General features: G+C 43.0%; 1 protein-coding gene across 1 annotated transcript in view; it reads right to left on the bottom strand.

Annotated features, from left to right (window-relative positions):
* bcl11ba (BAF chromatin remodeling complex subunit BCL11B a) overlaps positions 1–15,830 on the bottom strand; it is a 39,798-nt gene that overhangs the window by 5,371 nt on the left and 18,597 nt on the right. The window lies entirely within an intron of this gene.

Raw genomic sequence — 15,830 nt, 5'->3', positions numbered from 1 at the left:
TTCAGGCAGAAATTAAGAAGCATATCTGATATGAAGAGTGAAAAATGAAGCAAATGATTGGGTAAAGGTCAAATCTACCTTATTCATTAATCAATATCTCATTACCGTTTTTGGATTTCACAACAACATTGCAGTGATTGAACTTAATTGGCTGAAAAGCAGTGAAATAAGTGTGTATGGTCCTGGTAATTCATTGGCTCATCATGTTGTCACATAAACGCTACATACGTGATTGGTGGTCCAGCTATGAATTCACAGAGGGCCCGCTATAGTAACTCAATGAGAGAGTAATGTCAACTGACAGTACAATTGACCAATCATATCTTCCCTCTAAATGGGTGGGCTTTATTATCGCGGACTTTATGACAAGTTCCGCCCGCTGTGAAGTCTATGCATGTGTTATAACAACGGGTCAAGATTTCCATTTTATTTTGTTCATACACACATCTAAGTGGAGTCTTAGATGTGTGTATGAACAAAATCAAATATAATCAAAAACAATGTGTGTAATAAAATGATAAGGGGTCAGTAATGTTTCATACATTTTTAATACCATTAAAGAATAAACAATTAGTAATTAAAATATTACATCATCTCTGAGAATGTGTGTGTGTGTTTGTGTTTGTTAAGGAGGAAAGTCAAAATGCAGAACAGCTGTTCATCTCCACAGTCCTTTTGAGTCTATTGACTTAATTATAGTGGACAGCACATTCACTCACACACACACACACACACCACGCTGTTTTACTGCTCGATCTTAAGACCTTGTACACTACAAACAGAAACACTCCCCCCTCTCTCCCTCTGTTCGCTGGACCAATTGATCAATGATGAAGACTGGAGAGAGATGATTTACAGCTGTATGTATCATTTTTCTTTCCTCTTGTTTTTGGTTTGTCTGTTTTATCTCCTTATTGGCAAAACAGATGTATTGATTTAAAATCTAAACGGACATATACAGTATTTGATTTGAAAGGATTTGAGCTGAACTTACTCCTGGTTATTGAGTGGGGGGCAGTTCATGTTCCTCTCTGCCCAACAATTAGAGCAAATGGTGTGTGTTATAGTGTGTTAAAGAAACAGCGACACAGTGTGTGTTTCCAAGAGCCATTTCTCTTCGGCTGCAGTAAAGGAGCAGATCGTGTTTTTTCTTTGGGGAAAGTGTGTGTGTGTGTGTGTGTGTGTGTGTGTGTGTGTGTGTGTGTGTGTGTGTGTGTGTGTGTGTGTGCGCGTGTGCGCTTGCGCCCTCCCGGGGGAAGGGAGTCCAACGCAGATGGCAAATAAAGTATGCAGCCCGAGGCGAGAGCACATTATGCTAATTCTAATGTCAGCTGTACTTTAATATACGACTCTATTTAATCACCCCATTATTTCCTATTTCCATATGAAAAACCAGAGAGAGAGGGAGCTGCTCATCACTTGATTTGGAAGAATGAAGAAACCCATGTTTTATGGAGTGCTGTGTGTGTGTGTGTGTGTGTGTGTGTGTGTATGTGTGTGTGTGTGTGTGTGTGTGTGTGTGTGTGCGTGCGTGCGTGCGTGCATGTGTGTGCGTGTGCGTGTGCGTGTGTGTGTATGTGTGTGTGTGAATACGAAAACACACTGGTCCCTCTACATCAGCATACTCTCTTGGTTTCTCTCCTCTCCTGTGTGTGTTTCTGAACACAGACACGAGAAGACACCTTTATAATTTAAAATGTGTGTCTGATGGCTTATCAGACACACATTTTAAATGTATAATTATAAAGGTTTTTCGAAGCATTATTAAACACTTCCTGTGACTTTATCAGCATGTTATATTGTTGACAAAATAAGACAAGACTAAAAAAAACTCAAAGACATTTTACAAGTGTTTAGCAAATTGTAGATCGTGAAGTTTATGTGAAATCATCTCAGTTGAAACTTAAGTACAATTAAGAAAAAAGGGATCAGATTTTTGGAATCAGAACATAAATAGATTTAAACCCTTCTGTATAGTTTAGCCTTAAAACATTGTTGAAACATAGTTGGTATAAACAGACCAAATGTCTCCGTAGCAGTGAAATGATATCTTACTGTCTGCCTCCAGTAGAGGGATCACAACACACCTAACACTCAGTCCTGAGGTTAGCCTGTGGCTTCACAAAGGAAAGCTACTGAAGCCTCTACAAACAGCTGCCATCATTATTTTGTATATTATGCATTAAATATCCCTCTTTGCTAATTTATGCATAATTCGTTATTTGTTTCCTTTTACTACACATATGCTAAATCTTTGGGAGCATCTCGTTAATACTGGAAATACAACATTCATTACGTTTCAAAATGGGTGAAAATGGCCTATTCATCTTATTGAGATGACTGCTCCAACTCTTTTAGAAAAACGATTGATCATGTATCAGTGTGTGTAATGTGCAGGAGGAGAGAACCCCCCAGCCTTCAGCAGCACTTCTACGTTCTCTATCCTCTCCTTCCTGCTTCAGTCACACAATATAAAACTCTCATTACTGACTGATTCCAGTTTTCACTATGATTCAATTTGCCATAATTACTGCGGCTGAGGCGTACATAAAAGGGAAGAGAGAGAGAGCGGCTAGCAATCGGTGCGAAGGTCAACTGGCAGTTAGCGGCGTTCATTCTCATCTCAGTGTATTCATCTGGGGCAGCTAATGGCCCAATTCACCCCCCCGCTCCACTCCTCAATAAATATTGCTTGAATTACGGGTTAAATAGCTAAATTAAATCACAGCTATTACAGATGAGGGTGGCGGGGGGGGATTAGAGAGGGATTCAAATCTGTGCAATTAGGAGGAAGTGCAGATCAGCGCGGAGTGTGCGATTAGTGTAGCGAGTGTCAAATGATTATTATACATCATGTTTCTCAGTGGCCAGTGGCCAGAGGGAAGACAAACAGAGAGGAACGCTCTCATCTGTATCTCACCTCCACTCTACGGATACTTTTTATTCAATCATTCAATTTACACTTTCACTCTTCTTTTCTTCTCGCCCATTCACTCAACTCAGATTGAACCTTTATTAACTGGTGCTGTTCTGGCAACAATTATTCTAAACTCTATTGTTTGCAGGCCAAAGTGTAATGTGGTTTTTATCACAAGGAAATAGTTAAAGTGTGTGCAATCGAAGAAATTAGAACTGTTAACAGACTGATTTGGAGATATTGCCCACAAATGGCTGAATTTAAGGCTATTCAATTAAACAATCTCTTATTTATAGATTTTTTTCTAGAAACTCGATCAGTCAGCCCATGTGCTCTCATTAAATATGTTACTTTATCTTGATTTGGTCAATCAGTGATGGATGGTGATATAGTTGAAGTCATTAATAATGATGTTTTCTCCAAACTGTCCATGTACATGTATATGTGTGTAAAGTTTAGGGAAGGTTCTTTGGGCCAGGGGTTTGAGGTCATGTCAGGTCCACAAAGTGGAGAGAAAATGAGAGTTAATGGAGGCCCCGCATATCATTTTTACCCCAGGGTCCCACAGCAGGTTTGACCGGAACCCTAACCTCTTCATGTGTAAAATAATGACTTCAGTATTTTTGTATTACAACTGGCTTAATATTGTCAATTGAGACTGCAGAAATGTATACAAGAATAAAGCATATAGTGTATTATTATTATATCATATCAAGCTTATATCAGGATAATATGATTTAGCTGGAGGCCAATCAATGATAACATTGGATTATTAACATCAGGTCAGCATTGAGACATTCACACATTCACACAAGGGTCCAGCTGCTGCGGTAACCTTGACTCTTGATGTTTCCTCAGTGTTCAAACACAATGAGTTCTGATCCTCTACTCTCATTCATCCCTCTGGTTAGTGTAGTACAGTCCTCTCTCCTTCACCCTGAGCTCTCAATCAAGGAGGCTTACGACCCTCGTGCTGTACAGTAGCCCCCGCTCCCCCGTCCAATCAAAAGTGGATCAGAAACCTGAGCTGGTTAGCATACAGGATGTGCAGCAGAGCAATGTCAGGGGGAGGCATTTACATACAGAGCAACGCTGACATGAGCCAAGGGTACAAGCTGTGTGTGTGTATTTGTGTTTGTGTGTGTGTTGTTCCCCTCTTGGCCTTTTGTCGCATATGTAAAAAGTTTCTTGTCACTTTTTTTTTGCATTATTAATTCTGAAGTGTCATTAAAATGTTTGTGATCAGGAGGTGACCCCCCCCCCCCGCGCCACCACCCCCGATACACAAAAAAAATCCTCACTTTGCATGGCTAATGTCTTGTTTATCAGCAAAGCACAATGACATGCAAATGAGCTGTGTGTGTGTTATCATCTCTGTAAACACACTACACATTCTTACAGGTGTATACACTGTACATGGCTCTATGCAACAGTTCAAACAAGATAAATACACATGTTGGTTTATAGGTTTGCTTGTGGGAAGTTAAAGAGTGTGCATGTGTTTCCTCCTATTGAGATCATTTCAAAAAGCAGACGCCCGGTCCCCAAGAAGTCTGTTAGTTCTGAGTGAAGTGGTTTGAGAGTCTTCCAACAGGCATTTTTAATTGGCTATAATAGCTCGCAACTAAAATCACTACAGGACCACACAGCAGCAGCAGCTTTAATGAAATGGCCCTAACTGGACGGAAATGAGAATCTCACATGTTTCCAGTTTATGCTTTATCTGAGTCACTGAGTCACTACAGCACCGAGCAGCTCCTTGAGCTCTGCTCGGCCAGACTAAAAACTCCTTGTGAAAAAACTGAGTCGATCATCAGCTGATGGTACTTACATTTTTGTGAATTGTGATATTTCCAAACTAAAAGCTGCATGGAAAAAAATTAGGGCTGTCAAGTTAACGCGTTAATAACGCGTTAACGCAAAAAAAAATTAACGCCACTAATTATTTTAACGCGATTAACGCATGTGTATTTTTTGTCCTCGGCCGCCGTAGTTTCAGAGCGCATCGAGTTTAAAATACCATCGACAAGCTGATGCTGACAGCCCCGCTCCTACCGCCCGCTTGTGGCAGACCACACTTCCACGCTCACCGGCAGGCCCGGACTGGCCATCGGGAGGACCGGGAGGGAGTGTGTATGTGTGGCGCGACTCGCGCGAGCGAGGCACACCTTACGTGTTGTTGTTGTTAGCATCTGGTGCTAGCTAGCTGCGCTAACGGATATAAGGAGCTGTTTCAATGACATTTCGCCGACAACTGCGCCGAGCACTTGACTTGACTGTGCAGGTAGCCAGACAGTGGGATATTGCACGAAAAGTCAGCACACTCAGCACGGATAGTACGCGCTACATGATTGCAGCGTCCAGGCAGCTCCCGTTGGAGCATATATGCCTTGAGCTACACACACACACACACACACACACACACACACACACACACACACACACACACACACACACACACACACACACACACACACACACACACACACACACACACACACACACACACACACACACACACACACACACACACACACACACACAGTATTATTGTATGAGAGAGGTTCCAGGTTGAATTGAAGCGAATATTTGTAATGTTCAGAGGTTGTTGTGTTTAATATTCATGAGAATATTTGTCATTGTTCAAATGATAATAAACAAACATATAAAGCATATTTGTCCACTCATATGTTGATAAGAGTATTAAAAACTTGAAAGATATCCCTCTAAGGTACATTTAGAACAGATAAAAAATGTGCGATTAATTTGCGATTAATCGCGATTAACTATGGACAATCATGCGATTAATCGCGATTAAATATTTTAATCGACTGACAGCCCTAAAAAAAATCAATATTTGCTTTTGAAAATGTGAAGCTTACTGAAAGGAAGTTGTTGTTTTTTGAATAAGGAATCTGGAAGAAGGAAAAGAGTGTGCTTCTTGAAAACAAGAGCTGTTGTATAAAAATGTCCCATGTACACACACACTAAATATAAAAACAATTTGAAGTCTTCTGTGTTCCACATAAAAGCTAAGTTATTCATAAATAATAATAATAACATTGTGTGAAATAATCAAAGCACTCCCTGCTGATTCTGTGTGTCTTTATTTCAGCTGATGGACACCTGCTTCACTCACATTTCAAGTTTTGGTAAAACTGACAGTTTGCTGCAAACGGAGCCAGTGTTGGTACCAGGTTGGTACCAGGTATGTGATGAAGTGTTTGCAGGGTCAGTGTGTGTGTGTGTGTGTGTGTGTGTGTGTGTGTGTGTGTGTGTGTGTGTGTGTGTGTGTGTGTGTGTGTGTGTGTGTGTGTGTGTGTGTGTGTGTGTCTGTGTGTGTGTGTGTGTGTGTGTGTGTGTGTGTGTGTGTGTGTGTGGGGCAAGCCCTGACAGACAAGGCAAGGCAAGAAAGAGGGATGGGGCTTTTAGCATTCTTGTGTTATGAATCTTAAGGAAGGCTTAGCTAATCATAACCATGTTCAAATGCATTTAGCTCATCAGGGAGAGGGGCAGCGACGAGGGGAGGGGGGGGGGGACTGTCTCACACACAACCCGGTATCACGGCAAGACGTGAACATGTGACGATCTACCATGCTGGGAGACGTGAATATGTCACGGTTTCGTCCCTTCAAACGTGACAGTTACACGGTATTGTTAACATGGCCCAACCAGTGGAGAAATACCCGGAAGTGCCAAGCAAATGGTCTACCGCGCCTATTGGTCGGTTTTTATTGTCAAAAGTAGATGTTTTTAATTTATTTTTTAATTGTCACACTCGATTTCGCCGATTTTCTTGTTGCCCCAGCTGGTCGACACCTCTTTTAGCAGAAACAAAGGCTACATTCATGTATTAAATCGATGTTAATCCATGTGGATGTGGAATTAACGGACGTGACGTTGTGCGATTGCGTTGCCAGGCAACAGCTTCGGTGTGCTAGCTTTTCTCTTTGAAAATCATCACATAACGGCATTGTAATACACGGTTCGGCTGCATATCTGCCGTAGTTCTGTATTTATAGAGCCCTGATGAGAAGACTTCTGGACAAACAGGAAGCACTGCCGCCAAAACTGAAAACGTGACGTGGATCATAAATATATCAGCAATTAAACAACATCTTACATTTATTTTCACACAATACGTCTCCTTGCAGTATCAATACTAATTCGGCTGACTTTTATATTTGATCCAATTGGTAGATAGGTTAATCGATTTAATACATGAATGTAGCCTTTGTTTCTGCTAAAAGAGGTGTCGACCAGCTAGGGCAACAAGAAAATCGGCAAAATCGAGTGTGACGATTAAAAAATAAATTAAAAACATCTCATTTTGACAATAAAAACCGACCAATAGGCGCGGTAGACCATTTGCTTGGCACTTCCGGGTATTTCTCCACTGGTTGGGCCATGTTAACAATACCGTGTAACTGTCACGTTTGAAGGGACGAAACCGTGACATATTCACGGCTCCCAGCATGGTAAATCGTCACATGTTCACGTCTTGCCGTGATACTGGGTTGCTCACACAACATGCCAAGAAAAAAGAAGTCTGAGTGTTGTAGTCAAAATCAGGAGTTGAGATGCAATTCCAAACAAACTGCCGTGTGTGTGTATGCCCTGTTCACAAATTAGAGGGATTACCTGAAGAGAGTGCCAGAGCGTACCGGCTAATCCCACACACTGGCCCGCACCACTGCACCTGGGAGTGTGTGTGGATCTGTGTGTGTACTTGTTTGTGTGAATGTGAGGGATGTAGTGGCAGAAAGGGCTCTATAGGGGCATCGTCCCCCAAACACACCCCCTCTGGGGCCAGTGGCTCCTCTAATCCTGGACACACACACATACACACACACACACACACACACACACACACACACACACACGCACACACACACATGTGCAGGATGCGCCTGGTACTTGTCACTGGGCATGTCTACTTTGTCCCGAGATGGGGAATGGTCCACGCACACACGCACACACTCCTATGCTACATACAGTGAATAAGTGTGTTGAAGGAAGAGAGTTCCTTTGTTCCTGTTCCTTGAACATTATAATAATACTTTTCTGTTGGTCTAATTAAATGTTTTATTGGGAAGTCAGATGACTTATTTAAAGACACAGTGTTGATAAAGGTATCACAGAACACCATCTGATGTGATTTATCAGGAAGCAGAACGTGATGGTGTCTCTGCTGCAGGTTCAGTCATAGACATGCTGTCACACGAAGAGTTGTCTGGCTCTCTGTTGTCACAAGAGATCAACTCTGCCATGAGCCTGGTCTGCCCCCCCCCCTCCTGTTGCCTATCCTATTCATGCCCTCTCCCCCCTCCACGTACAGTACATACAGCTCGTCCAAACTACCCAGTGCCAAGCAGGATCTGCTGGAACTCACCACACACACACACACACACACACACACACACACACACACACACACACACACACACACACACACACACACACACACACACACACACACACACACACACACACACACACACACACACACACAGAGCCACAGCCCCTCCAGACAGTCATGTAAGAGTGCCCCCCCTTTCTGAATAAGACATATTACAGTGCTGCCTAACACCAGGGTACAAAAGAAAAGACGTCTCTCTTTCTCTTCTCCCCCTGCTCCCCTGCTCCCCCGCTCTCTCGCTCCAGCAGTCGGGTGTGATCTCAGGTTTATGAATTGAACATTATGCCCTCTGATCAGCCTCACCTTTCTAACGTTCAGAGCAAATCACAGATCCTTTCCTGTAAATGTAACCTTTTATTTAAATCTATTCCTCCCCACAGAACGACAGAATAAAAGAGGACATGTGTGGGTTGGCTAACTTCAGAGACAGTAGTGAAAAACGGCTTGCTGAGGTGGAAAAAGAGATGAGGAAGGGAGGCGAGAGAAAGTGAAAGAGTGTAGCCGGGGTCTGAGTGTTATGGTCAGACTCAGCTTGTTTACACAGAAATGGCAGCAAGAAATAGGAGGGAGCGGGGGCTGGAGGGGGGGCAGGTGGAGGACAAGAGCAGATCCAGACCAGATCCAGACCAGATGGAGGTTAGAGCAGGGCATGGATGGAGGGATGGATGGATGGAGGGAGGGAGGGATGAGGGGACAGGTCTTTGCTGGAGGTCCTTATATGGTCTGGACTAGTGCAGGGCTCTGGAGGCAGCAGAGCCACAGTAATATATACTATATATATATATATCCAGCTACCCTTAGATAACACTACATTGGTACTAATGGAAGAGGGACATTCTAATGTATTACAAGTTGGGTCTTATTTATTTCCAGCTATGGTAACATTGTGGCCAGGAAAGTCAAGATATGAAGTCACAGTAAGATAATAGAGGAAGTGTAGTCTGCAGAGATGGAGAAGTACTCAGATCTAGTACTTGAGTAAAAGTAGAAGTACTCAGATCTAGTACTTGAGTAAAAGTAGAAGTACTCAGATCTAGTACTTGAGTAAAAGTAGAAGTACTCAGATCTAGTACTTGAGTAAAAGTAGAAGTACTCAGATCTAGTACTTGAGTAAAAGTAGAAGTACTCAGATCTAGTACTTGAGTAAAAGTAGAAGTACTCAGATCTAGTACTTGAGTAAAAGTAGAAGTACTCAGATCTAGTACTTGAGTAAAAGTAGAAGTACTCAGATCTAGTACTTGAGTAAAAGTAGAAGTACTCAGATCTAGTACTTGAGTAAAAGTAGAAGTACTCAGATCTAGTACTTGAGTAAAAGTAGAAGTACTCAGATCTAGTACTTGAGTAAAAGTAGAAGTACTCAGATCTAGTACTTGAGTAAAAGTAGAAGTACTCAGATCTAGTACTCGAGTAAAAGTAGAAGTACTCAGATCTAGTACTTGAGTAAAAGTAGAAGTACTCAGATCTAGTACTTGAGTAAAAGTAGAAGTACTCAGATCTAGTACTTGAGTAAAAGTAGAAGTACTCAGATCTAGTACTTGAGTAAAAGTAAAAGTACTCAGATCTAGTACTTGAGTAAAAGTAGAAGTACTCAGATCTTGAGTAAAAGTAGAAGTACTCAGATCTAGTACTTGAGTAAAAGTAGAAGTACTCAGATCTTGTACTTGAGTAAAAGTAGAAGTACTCAGATCTAGTACTTGAGTAAAAGTAGAAGTACTCAGATCTTGTACTTGAGTAAAAGTAGAAGTACTCAGATCTAGTACTTGAGTAAAAGTAGAAGTACTCAGGTCTTGTACTTGAGTAAAAGTAGAAGTACCAGAGTGGAGGAATACTCTGTTACAGTAAAAGTCCTGCATTCAAAATGTTACTCAAGTAAAAGTAGAAAAGTATTATCATCTAAATATAGTGAAAGTAGCGACAGTAAAAGTAGTCATTGTGCAGATTGGTCCATTTCAGAATAATAGATATGATATGTTTTATAATGATTGATCATGAAAGTGTTCTCAAAGCTGGTAAAGGTGCAGCTAGTTTGAATGACTTTGTATACTGCAGGGTAGCTTGTGAATTTACTCCAGGTGGAACTAAAGTCTGATTTAACACTTGATTATATTTCACATCATTCATCCAGATCTGTGAAGTAACTAAAGGTATTAAATACATGTAGTGGAGGAAAAGTACACCATGTACCTCTGAACTGTAGTGGAGTAGAAGTACAAGGTCGCATAAAATGGAAAAACTCAAGTACCCTAAATAGTACTTAAGTAAGGTCCTTCAGTAAATGTACTTGTACAAACAAAGTGCACCCTAAACACAGGTAACACTCACTTCATGTGGGGGTGTTGCTCCTGGATGTTTCTCATTATCGCAGTTCTTTGGCCCTGTCTGACTTTTTTGTAATATTGTCGACTTCCCAGATATCAGTAATTCATATTTAGTCAATCTTATAATATTGTTGATTAATTTAAATATGCTTTCGAATTGAATAATAGCTTTTAGAACTGTTTTTAGTTAAGAGGACAATATCACCACGATGCATAGCATCACAATAACCTCAATTACTCAAATAACCAGAGCCAAAAAACCTCCTTCTTTTTATATTGTTACATGGATATGCATTTATACAAATTTGTGTATATTCTATTTTCCTTTTCCAACTGTGAATTGTCCGGCTTGATCGGTGGAAGATAAATGCTGGATAAAATATGAAAGTCTCAACTTTTTAACTTCAGGAGAGGAGGAGAAAGAAGGGAAGAGAGGGGAGGAGAGGAGGAGAAAGAAGGGAAGAGAGGGGAGGAGAGGAGGAGAAAGAAGGGAAGAGAGGGGAGGAGAGGAGGAGAAAGAAGGGAAGAGAGGGGAGGAGAGGAGGAGAAAGAAGGGAAGAGAGGGGAGGAGAGGTGGAGAAAGAAGGGAAGAGAGGGGAGGAGAGGAGGAGAAAGAAGGGAAGAGAGGGGAGGAAAGGAGGAGAAAGAAGGGAAGAGAGGGAGGAGAGGTGGGAGAAGAAGGGAAGAGAGGGGAGGAGAGGAGGAGAAAGAAGGAAGAGAGGGGAGGAAAGGAGGAGAAAGAAGGGAAGAGAGGGGAGGAGAGGAGGAGAAAGAAGGGAAGAGAGGGGAGGAAAGGAGGAGAAAGAAGGGAAGAGAGGGGAGGAGAGGAGGAGAAAGAAGGGAAGAGAGGGGAGGAAAGGAGCCCGAATAACTGGAAGCAGGCCGGCTCCCATAACCACTGCAATCTGTTTTCACACACACACACACACACACACACACACACACACACACACACACACACACACAACACACAACACACACACACACACACACACACACACACACACACACACACACACACACGCACGCGCACACAAACTCACAATCGAGAGCATAGTCTTCATTTTTGAACCAAAGCTCCATTGTCACAGAAGCTGTAAACTATATAGCTGGATAAATGTGCACACTGTAACACACGCCACATCCTGCAGCTATACAACGTGGTGACATGCAGCCACTTCCTGCGACATGCAGCTACAACTTCTGACAACTTGTGACAGCTGCAACAAGAAGCCATGTGAGCCCAGGCTGCATCACATGCCAAAATAAATCCCAGCATGCTGCATCATTCTACAACATGTTGAGCCACAGCAGGACATCTTCTCTGCAAGTGTGACAAATAAAGTGGCATAATGAGGGGAGATGGAAACGTGTTGGATAGAGACGTAGAAAAGTGGAAAAAGCTCTTTGTCATGACTGTGAACGGAGGAGAGAGTCAGGGTCCAACAGCCATGTGGACAGACAGTGGGGAAAGGCAAATACTTGTTTGCACTCGTCTCTTAGTTCATTTGTTGTGTACCAAAATGAATTATTAAATAAGTCCCTTTGAATCTTAATTCTGTCTGATTCGCATAAAAGTTGTGGTTCCTTAGGAATAAAAACTGTAACTGAAGGACTTTAAGCTCCTGAGTTTCATATGTGAGGCTCCGTCCTCAGTGCCATGGAGCTTTTATTAGACATCTGAAGGAGGTGTGTGTATGTGTGTGTGGCTAAGAGAAAATAAAAGATAATGGAAGTAGCATTTTAACCCCCCCCCCCCACACACTCACACACACACACACACACACACACACACACACACACACACACACACACACACACACAAACACAGTAGTATAGCTATCACGGCTCATTAGACTTAGAGAGAAGAACTGACCATTCAGGTCAAGGCTCCACTGCTGCTCTCTGAGTGTGTCTGTGTTTCTGAGTGTGCCTGTGTGTGTCTGAATGTGTGTGTGTGTGTATGTGTGTGTCTGAGTATGTGTGCTTTGTCTAGCTGTTGCACTCAGGTTCACATCGAGCCCCCCTGGATGTACTGATCTGATTTCCCTGGCCAGCGAGCCTCCTCACACAGCAGGCAGATGGCGGTGCAGAGCTGGCAGCCATGAAGGGAAGCCCCCGAAGGGGCAGGGTCTGCTCACTCTTTATCCACTGACCAATCACAGCTGGGCAGAGGAAAACATCTCAGATCCCGTATTGTTGCGAATTCCTTCATGGGTGGCAGCGTAGTGTTGCAGTGTACCTAAGCATCATGATGACATAATAATGTGCTGTGGGGCAGGGGGAGCAGAGACAATGGAGCAAGCCTCCGGTGATTAAGCGGCCCTGGACAGGGACAGACAAAACACTGCGCCCGCCAACCTGCAATCTCCCCCCAGGTATGCTTTTTATCTACCAGCCTTCAAGTGGTGCCAGAGGAGCAGTTAGGTATCCTGTGGCTGGCGAGTGTCGCTTAATGATGAAACATTTAGCTGTGTGTCCTTCAAAAGCAAAGATGTGTGTGCAAAAATGTACGTAGCACGTACCTATATAAGATATTTCTGGAACAAAAAATCTGTGTTAGCATCAGAAATGGTAAACAGGAAGTGAACAGGCCGTGAGGAGCTTTTTGCTCCCCCTCCTTCTTCCCCAGTGCATTAAAGGAGAGTGAAGATGTGCCTGTTTCTAATCAGAAGGTTTATACTGTCAGCGGTTGGTCCTGGGCCAGCATTGTTTGCCCCCACCCTCACTCTGAATGGCAAATGACCCCAGCGAGGGCCAATTGCAGCCTAATCAACAGGTAGAACTGACTGTCCCCACATGGCAAGGCCCCGATCTACAGACACATGCTCTAACTACCTACATTACACAAGTACACATCATTTGAAAGGATGATTTGCTTTCCTTGGAAACAGGACACAGGTTTCTTTCTCAGGAGAAAAAGTGTGCATGTTATTGATTTATTTACTGATGAAAAAGAGAGATGGCAGCAGCCCAGCTCCTCTCCACCGGCCCTCTTTTCCTTATCTGTGATGTTGCCCAGACAGATCAATAGAACAACTGTAGCTAGCAAGCTTTGTTTATCTTTTCCTCTTAAGTGAATAATTCACGGATGTCAGCAGGGGTGAGGCAAAGCTTTGATACAAACGAAAGGGTTTGGTGTTCGGGGGGGAATCTAACGCCCTTCTTATCCCTCTACTCTTCCCAAAAGTCTTGAGGATATGAGAGATGCTGAAAGCAGCCACAAATCTGGTTCTGAGGAAAGATGGAGAGAGACGCTGGTCTTACTGCACCGCCACGAAGAATGTCCCTCACACCAAATAAAGAGATGAATACGAGCTGAAGACAGCAACATCTGCTAAATATTGGGTGCAGGGAAAACCCAGTAAAAGTTGGTCAGGCTGCAGTAGGGGGGGTGCGTAATGGGTTTGAAAAGGTACGATGGGATGCAACAGAATATGAATGGACAGTAACGGGCTACCACTCTGTGCTCCGATCCTTACGAAGCAGCTTAAGGAGGTGGAAGAGATGCTAAGAGAGACCAGTGTGTACCAGTGCCTACATTACACATCAGAGGCAAAAGATTTTATAGCTTTCCCGGAATAACAAAACAAACATTATCGTTCAAAGTTCCACGTACAAAAGAAGTGTAAAGATTTAAATGAGTGCTTGTAACGAAAGGTTTAAAAAAAACTGTAATTACAATACCTCTAAAGGTGTTGGAGGATGGGGTTTAAACACGCATGACGATACAACATCACTACATTTATAGCATTTGAGTATAGGGTGGTACTGGTCTTATTTGGTTTTAAGCTAAATGACGGGTCTTTATAGGATTTTTAAGGGTTTTCCTGTATGGGTTCTACAGTGGCCAGACAATGTTATACTAAACTCTCTGCTATTTACATGACATGACACCAACAGGAAGGTTTCAATTGCTGTTGTGTCATGAGCTTAGATTGTGAGTTGTCCCTCCTTGTGTGTAGTGGTGTTGGCATGTGAAACTAGGGAGACTTAACCCTCCTAAACAAGGGGATCAACATGTATTTGTCAGGCTGTGGCACCCTTGGCTGAATGCACACACACACACACACACACACACACACACACACACACACACACACACACACACACACACACACAGACACAGACACACACACACACACACACACACACACACACACACACACACACACACACACACACAGAGAGAGACAGACAGACAGACACATGCACTTCCAGTGAAGTCACTAAACCTCAGTGTCCCACCTTCGCCACGGACACACAAAAGCCCTCAGTCCCTTGTAATTGAGGTTTAAATCCTTTCCTAACATCCCTCCATCCCTCACTCCTCACCAAACATGGATTGCGCTGTCACAGGGCCCCTAATCCTTCCCAGTTTAACCAAGTGAGAAATTAGCTTTTGTTAAGTGGTGATTTGGCCGGTGCTAAACGCCAACAGCCCATTGTAGAGGAGAGGGGCAGTAATGAGTCCCACCAACGCAGCAAACATGAGCTAATCCCAGCGTGGCGGCGCGGCTGGAGCTGCTGCTATTGTGCAGCCACAATAGTGTCAGGATATTTTTAGTCAAGAGCAATGTCTCAGTCTGTTTTGTCCAAAAAGGTTCCGAAGCATCAACTTGCCCCACCTCTTTCTGCCATCTCCGACATAACAGAATCATGACTTGAATGCAGAGATGTAGTGAGAGTGTGAGGTTGATAGACGACACAACGGCTGCATATTCAGATCCTCAAAGACGTGAGAAAGAGCCGACTGCTCGGCAGGAGGAGACAGGACAAAGCACAGCGCCATCGCTGGGACGAAGCGGGGGGCCACAGAAACCCCTGCCAGATTTTCAGGCAAGAGAAGACCAAAGAGCTGCTAGAGAGTTGGCGATGACCAGTTTAGCCAATCCCAGGCCAGGGGACTTCATGGTCCTGCTGTACTCAGCATGGAGCTAGACACAGCCAGTGGCATGTCTTTCTTTGGAACACTGTAACCCTTTAAATGCTTTGAGTTGCTGCCCTTCCTTCATCGGACATTATATTCCGCCTCTTGCTCATCACCAATTTCTTCTTTGATTTATTCAATTCAATACTTTTAATAAAAAAAGCTTTAATATACTTTATGTTGACTTATGTTGCAGAGATATAGAAGGAACTAAAACATGTATTTATATGTCAATATTTTAGAAGT

This window comes from Trematomus bernacchii, unplaced genomic scaffold, assembly GCF_902827165.1.
Source record: "Trematomus bernacchii unplaced genomic scaffold, fTreBer1.1, whole genome shotgun sequence".
Lineage (NCBI taxonomy): Eukaryota > Metazoa > Chordata > Actinopteri > Perciformes > Nototheniidae > Trematomus > Trematomus bernacchii.
Note: the sequence above shows the minus strand (reverse complement) of the source record. Positions and strands in the feature narration are given on the sequence as shown.